Raw genomic sequence first — 8,498 nt, 5'->3', positions numbered from 1 at the left:
GTCTCCACACAGTAAACAAAACAAGCGTTTCCTAGCAACGACAACTGCGCTAAACACTGAGACAAGAAATAAATACACTTACATGCTGCTTTTAACTTCTGCTGATTGACTGCTTCTCACAAAGAGTATTTCTTTACACTGTTTTGCTGGCGCTTGAACACACTTTTCTGTTTATCACAACAAATGGCCAAGCAAAGCGCACGACACTGACAAGGTACGCGATACAGTACGAGACCAAACGCGATTTCAGCACGTCTCCACACAGTAAACAAAACAAGCGTTTCCTAGCAACGACAACTGCGCTAAACACTGAGACAAGAAATAAATACACTTACAAGCTGCTTTTAACTTCTGCTGATTGACTGCTTCTCACAAAGAGTATTTCTTTACACTGTTTTGCTGGCACTTGAACACACTTTCCTGTTTATCACAACAAATGGCCAAGCAAAGCGCACGACACTGACAAGGTAGAGTACAGTACGAGACCAAACGCGATTTTGACCCCTGCCACTGTTTACACTGGGAGATGTAATATGTTAGACACCAGTGCACTGTGAGAGTTCTGCAGTATAGGGATTGCGTCTTTGGAAAGTGCTGGGAGTGTCTTGAGTGTCAGGGTTTGGAGCTCAGGGGGCTGACTGGTGGATGTCCATGTGGAGCACAAGAAATCATGGCTGGTTTTGAACGCTGTGATGTAATAGAAGGTTGCGTCAGATACTCAGCATGACTGATCAGTTTGCTCTCTTGTTTGCAATGCTCTTTCTCCTAAACTTTCTGTCTACGTCTCTTTTTGTCTTCCCTCTAGGACCATAGAATCTCTATATGAGGAGCTTGTAATGGAAGGCTTCATAATCAGGCCAAAGAACGTCAAGTTGTCAGATTACATTGGTAAAAACCAAACACAATCATCACTGAGATTAGTCACATCTTTTTAGTCTTGGATATTCTGTAACTACCTGTCCCGAAAACTGGTTTCATTTGGTCAATTCCGCATTGAATGAAATGATAGTTCAATCAAAAATGAAAATTCTGTCATTGTTTACTTAGCCTGTCATTCCAAACCTGTATGACTTTCTTTATTTTGCGGAATACAAAAGAAGATATTTTGAAGAATGGTGGCAACCAAACCATTTTGGTGCCTATTCACTTCCAATGTATGCACAAAAAAAGGCCGCATTTACATAACGGTTCAAGTATCCCAATTGTGATTTTTTTTTTGTGCCCATGTGGCACAGTACATTTGTGCCCATGAACATGTAAGCAGAAAAAAGCACATGGATTCCAACATTCTCAGATCAGTTTCAGGTCTTTCAGGTTCAGGTCTGGAAATAACTGATATGAATCAGATATGTGTGTTTGCATCTGTCATGTAAGCGGACAGATCAGATACTTCCCTGTCAATTCGTTTTGGACATCATTGAAAAAGAGACGGTGGCAAATGATGTCAACTCAGGTGGAAACCAGCTGCGATCAGTTTTTTTTAATGGTGCAATGGAGGACAAAGGCTCAATCCAGTGGAGTCATGCTGAAGTTTTGTGTCTTTTGAGCCTTTGGGCAAACAAAAGCTTATGTTATCATTTTGTCTGCATCCACTGCAAATCGTGCCATTTTTACTTCCTTTTCGGCCTAAGCATTTCAGGTCATATGTCTGCATTTGGTTGTTTAGCCAAGTGTATTATTTCAGGTTCTTTTGATGACCAGCATACATCATATTTTTAAAGTGATCCATATTCAATATCTGCATTTACACTATACACTTGGCTAAACAACCCAATGCAGACATACTGACCTGGAAAAGCTGAAAAGGAAGTAAAAATGGCATGATTTGCAGTGAATGCAGACAAAATGATAACAAAAGCTTTTGATTGCCCAAAGGCTCAAAAGACACAAAACTTCAGCATGACTGCACTGGGTTGAGCCTTTGTCCTCCATTGCACCATTAAAAAAAGTGATCGCAGCTGGTGTCCACCTGAGTTGACATCATTTGTCACCGTCTCAAATTTTATTCTAATTGAATTGTCTATAAATGGTGTACATATATCTGAATAAATGTGAAGTATTTAAATAAAATTAATTAAAAGTATAACAGTATGTCAGAAGAACTATAATTATACTTAGTAAAGTTAAGCATATTTACATAAATGGATCATTTAAATATTTGTTTAAATTGGAAAATTTATGATAAAAAAACGTAATTTTTTTAACTGTCACTGTCATTTTTTTGTAACTTACTTTTATTTATGTATGTAATTATTTATTATTATTATTGGACAGTCAAATCATATAGTCCACTCTGTCAGTGGTACCAGACTAGATCTTCATTTGGCACAAGAAGTTGAAGGCCCCCTTAAGAATCATTCCCTCCCCTCTGTTTCCTGGCACAGTGTAATGCCACATGAAAAGAGAGACTCTTGTCCCAGTTCAATGGCTGTGGTCACACTTATGGACTCCAAACTGCCTCTGTAGTCATTTGTTTACTAAACATTTCGGTATTCCTGCTGATAATTCTTGGAAATAATTAGTATAGCTAAATCACATAAAGTATATAAAGTCCCATTTCAGAGCTGTAGCTTTGACGTGAACGTTTATTGTACATTGAGGGGTCTTTCCTAGAACAACTTACAGACTGCTTTCAGTGGTTTTCATGTGCTTCTGTTTCTTAAAAATTCACAAGCACATTGAAATCAGACTTAAATCAGTCGTATATCAGTATAAATTATTTTTTATGATGCAGTGCACTGCCCAGTGGTTCAGACTGGGCTTTACTGCTAAAACGACTTGATCACAGACACGTGCGCAGTGCTGAATCACAACGCTGTGAACGTGTGTGTGTAATCACAATGGATTTTATGCATCAACGGTTCAACAGCACAGCGTAGCAACCTCATGTTGCTCTAAAATGGCACAAAATATGAAGCCTTATAATTTTGTTTCTTTTCTTACAAGAACAGGGTGTGGCATTTAAAGTATAGAAACCACATTGACTGCTATGTGATGGAACAACTTTGTCACTCTGACATTGTTTTTTTTATATTCCATGGAAACCAGGGTTGTAACGGTGGCGTGATGCAGTGCTGGCAAGCAGCCAGTGATGTCTGATGTTTGATAGGATATGTAAAGCAGTTTTTCCTTGTCTCTCTAGGCGAATAAAGTTACCTGGGCACAACATTGCGGCAAGCAGATATTGAGCCCATGCCATCTCTCTCTGATGTCAGACAGCTCATCGCACTGTATGGCATCCTGCCTCTGGGTGAGTGTAACCAGCTCTGACTAGTCAGGCCTAGTCAACTCTGCTTCCCTTTATTTTAGTCATTATGAAAATGCTCAAAAACACCTGGTGTCTGGTACTACTCTGGTGATGTCACTATAATGACGTATGTTTTGCTACTCTGCGAAATGAGAGATAAATATTTATAAATACAGTTTTATAATGCAGAACGCATCCACAATCTGCATGTCGCAAATTGTGGCATTCAGTGGAACAAACAGTCATAATACAGTCATAACATACTAATTAAAACCATATTCTATGGTTGAGTGCACAAAAGTGAGTGCTCAAAAATATTAAAGTTTTGATTGTTACCTTTTATTTAATTTAAAATTTGAGAAATTCTTTAAAATGTAAAAATTAAAATGTAAAACACTGTGATGCAAAAAAATAAAGACATTTTATTTGAAAACCTCACATGAAATCTATAAGAACATACAATCTGAGAATTACCAATATTAACAAAAACATTAATATTACTCTTTAATATTTTAAAGCATAATGAATTTTTCATGCTGCAGTGGTTAATCAATAGGCATTGTATAGCCATGTTTAGCAATGAAATCCAGTCCCTGATCGTGTGTGTAGATATGATAAACAGGCTAAATATATTTTACAATATAAATTTACAGTATTTTGAAACAGTTCTAACTTATAGATGTCTGCATAATTTAATGTGTAAAAAAAATCTTATCTAATCTAAAAAAAAAATAACAATAAAAAGTTTTGTGCCTGTGGTAAAAACTAATTTAATGTGTAAAAAAAATCTTATCTCTAATCTAAAAAAAATAACAATAAAAAGTTTTGTGCCTGTAGTAAAAACTGTTTAAAAACTACATTTTTTCGAATTTCACTTTTTTTTTTTTTTTAAGTATCTCTTCCAAAAATGGACAAAACTGATGCGAATGCATTATGAAGCACCAAACAACTTGAAGCTATAATGTTGAACAATTTTTGAGGGTGCCCCAATGGCACCATTGCACTAAAGAACCTCTAGGCAACTTTATAGTGGCTCACATCAATTTTTCAGGAGCAGTACTATTAGATCCATGCACTCAGTTGGGTGTGCGTGTGTGTCAGAGTAGGTGCAGAACGCACTCTGTCTGGCCTTCTGAACTGTACTTGACCCTAGTAAGCAGCTCATGGACTTTTGTAGCTTTCTCTGGAGCGAATGCTTCATTGCCATAGCAATGCCTGGTGTCCCATATCACAGTATCAACACCAACATTCACGTTATACCACTCACTTCTCATTTAATAACCCAACCTGTGCTCAATGGGATCAGCACAGGGATCAAGGCAGATCATGCACATGCTGTCCTGGTGGGCTGTAACCTTAACAACAATTTGCAGGGAGAGTTAGACTCTCCCTCAGTGATTTGTAGCCCTAGGCAGAAAAGGGTTACCACAGAGTTCAGTGCTAAAACAAGACACCTCAGTCAGCAGCAGCAAAACAATCACACACAGGAGTTGGGACATCTATATCTCTCAAGATCTCTGTGGTATAAAAGAGTGCGATGTCTCTCCAGAGGTCCCTCATCACGGCATTCCCAGAGGAGGATAAAAAAAGTGTCTACACTGCAAGTACAAATCTAGCTCCCAATACAACAAAAGCAAATGAATCATTTTCTGCATTTCAAGTCTGCATGAAATGAAAATTCACCCTGTCCAGCACCAAAATAAATATAAACCAGCATTAGCCAACATAGAAATTCATTCTGTTTTAAGCTTGCTAAAAAGAGGAATAAAGAGAGAGAGAGAAAAGATTCATCATTAGGTTCATTATTATTCTACTTTCTCACTTCCTACTCAATGTGTGCTTTTCTTACAAAACATAAATCCTAGTTTTCTATGCGTTTTTGATAGTTGTCCTGCCCTGGCCTGAGGTTTGTTTCTCTGTGTTCTCACTGAAGAGATTGAGTCTTGTTAGATCTACCCACTAGATTTGAATTTCTTGTGTTCTTTTCTTTTCTTTCATGTGTTATTACCTACCCATCCCGAGAAATATAATCACTCCCACCATTAAATCTGATTTGAGCATATCAAAGCTGGCAGTTGTTAATTGGGACAGTGTGAAATACATGAACTATGCACCATGTTTAGAACAACCACTTTTAAGGTGGTTGTAAAAAAGCACAAGTTTCTCACAGTATCGCTCATTGTGCTTATCTGTAACCATTTTATACTTGATAAACTTTGCAGACATTCTGAAGTCAAATGGACTTCCTCCATAACACAATGGCCCTTTTAATGGAGCTGTCAGGAGAGATTAGGAAGTGTAATTCCGTTTTGAATAATCGTGTTTAATTCGTGGTGCTAGGAAAATGCACACGTGGATACATATTCATTCACGCATAAACATTCAACAACTCCATTCTGCACACTTACAATGTGCAATAACAGTATGCACTTATCTGATGATGGTGAAGTCCATGGTTTTGATTGTGTAGCACTGGATGGTTAATAGCATATGAAACTTTTCCTATGAGACACAAATGGGCATCCTCAAGGGGGTGCTCACTGGCCTAGAAATTTGAACTCTCCATTGAGCCACATGCAAAACTCAGGATGTTTATTTTACTGGAACCATTTGTACACTAGAAAGTTATTTTGTTCAAGGATTCATACCTGAGATACAGCTGGAACTCCTACAGTCTTTATAAATATTGTTTTAAATTCTTATTCAGCATTCAAAAACAACTGTGATCCAACCTAATTATCCAGTTGAGACAATAGAGCCTTTATGTCTGGTAAAGCAGTATTCGGGTACTGTATCTTGATAGCTATATTCATTACCTTCTAAGTAGTAGTACTTCTTAACTTTTACTTTTATATAATGAACAAATACAGCTGCAGCTTTGGCTTTGCATTCATTAATACTTTTCAACTACAAAAAAAGGAAAAAGGAAAGCATTATAAACTCATTATAAAAAAGCATGCACATAAGCACAAAGAGTATTATACCAGGCATGCAATTGATTATGATTTTAGACATGTTAATTCTAATCTTAAATTAAATTCTAATATTATTTAGGATAGTTTTGAATTAGGATGTAATTTATGCTCTACTCATGCAACACACAGCTGGCACACTGTGGTGACTATCGCCCCCTGCTGGTTATAGTCTTTAACAGAATAGTTCACCCAAAAATGAAAATCAGCTGAAAATGTACTTGCCCTTAGGCCATCCAAGATGTAGATGAGTTTGTTTCTTTATTGGAACATATTTTGATAAGTTTAGCATTACATCACTTACTCACCAAAGATTACAATAATCCATGAGTAATGAGCATGACTCCAGTCCATCAATTAACGTCTTGTGGAGTGAAAAGCTGTGTGGTTTTGAGAAACAAATCCATCATTACGGGATTTTCATTTTAAACCATCACTTCTGGCCAAAATATGAGTTCTTACAGTATAAACTTATAAATGGTGCTTGATCTGTGCACATTTCTCTCCTGATTCAGATGAGGCAACTTTTTTACTGAAGAAAGCAACAAGAAATAAGCTATTTGAAATTAAATACGTCTTGATGGATATTTTGATAAGTTTAGCATTACATCACTTACTCACCAAAGATTACAATAATCCATGAGTAATGAGCATGACTCCAGTCCATCAATTAACGTCTTGTGGAGTGAAAAGCTGTGTGGTTTTGAGAAACAAATCCATCATTACGGGATTTTCATTTTAAACCATCACTTCTGGCCAAAATATGAGTTCTTACAGTATAAACTTATAAATGGTGCTTGATCTGTGCATATTTCTCTCCTGATTCAGATGAGGCAACTTTTTTACTGAAGAAAGCAACAAGAAATAAGCAATTTGAAATTAAATACGTCTTGATGGATTTGTTTCTTACAAACACAGCTTTTCAATTCACAAGACATTAATTGATGGACTGGATTGTGTTGATTACTTATGGATTATTGTAATGCTTTATCAGTTTGGACTCTCATTCTGACGGCACCCATTTACTGCATAGGATCCATTGGTGAGCAAGTGATGTAGTGCTAAAATTCTCCAAATCCATTCTTATGAAAAAAACTAATTCATCTACAGTACATCGTGGATGGCCTGAGGGTGAGTACATTTTCGGCAAAACTTCATTTCAGAGTGAGCTAATCCTTTAAAGGGCAATGGTTCCTGGTTATCACTGAGATGTCAAAGAGAGCTGGAAATTTAAGGAAAAGATACCCTTACATACAAAATATGAGCCTGTATTACTACAGTGCTTTTCTATGCTCTCAATGTCTACCTCTTATTTCAGGGCAGGTTACACAGGCTTTTTTTCACTTCAAGGAAAAGTCCACCCAAAAAAGAGAATTCTGACATAATTTTCTCACCTTCATATCATTCCAAACCCGTATTCTTGTGTAGAACACAAAAGAAGAATTTTTTAGAATGATACTGCTCTTTCTATTTAATTATGAATTACTATGAATATAGACGGAGACTTTCAAGCTTCAAAAATGATACTTAGGTACCATGAAAGTATATTCAGAATAGCCCATACAACTTAAAAGCATTGTAATATCTGCTATAATATTCACTAAAACTTTGTTTGATGAACAAACAGAAATTTAAGTTTTTATTCATTTCCCTTCCAGTGAGCATTTAACATGTTTCTATATATATTTTAGTAAGTGAGCTGAACTCAAGAACTGGATCATTTCTAATTTGTTAACTAATCATTCAAAGCAGTTTTGTGAAGTGAATTAACTGAATTCTTTAAAAAGATCCAACTCAAAAGAATGAAACAGACATTGCTACTTCTATCATGAACTCTCAAGAACGCAGCAAGGAGAGATGGGTGGATGCCAAGATATTCTGAGAATGATGTCTTAAAGGTGACATATCATGAAAATCTGACTTTTCCAGGTTTTAAGTGCTATAGTCAGGTCCCCGGTGCATCTACCAACCAAGGAAACATGAAAAAGATTAACCCAGTAACTTTGTTTTGGTAAGCCTTTTTCTGCAAGCGTCTGAAAAAACGAGCGCATCTGATTTCGCTCCCCTTGTGACATTGCAAAGGGATCTCATTATAATATTACCGCCCCTTAATCTGCAAGTTTACGCCCATGACACCATCATTTTGATTTGCAAGCGACAGCGGTGCGCTAGCTCTAATGCCATGATGAAAGTTTGAGCGAAGCATGCTAACTGTTCTGTGTTTGGCTGCAGAGACGAGCACAGAACACTGTTTAGAGTCCCAGCCTCAGAGGAGACAA

At 36.8% G+C, this 8,498-nt stretch overlaps 1 pseudogene; it reads left to right on the top strand.

Annotated features, from left to right (window-relative positions):
- Nucleotides 1–8,498, top strand: part of LOC107748918 (IQ and AAA domain-containing protein 1-like) — a 64,055-nt pseudogene that overhangs the window by 47,966 nt on the left and 7,591 nt on the right.

This window comes from Sinocyclocheilus rhinocerous, unplaced genomic scaffold (genome assembly GCF_001515625.1).
Source record: "Sinocyclocheilus rhinocerous isolate Xijiao unplaced genomic scaffold, SAMN03320098_v1.1 scaffold1371, whole genome shotgun sequence".
Taxonomy (NCBI): Eukaryota; Metazoa; Chordata; class Actinopteri; order Cypriniformes; family Cyprinidae; genus Sinocyclocheilus; species Sinocyclocheilus rhinocerous.
The sequence above is the reverse complement of the archived record's forward strand: the minus strand, read 5'-3'. Positions and strand labels throughout refer to the sequence as shown.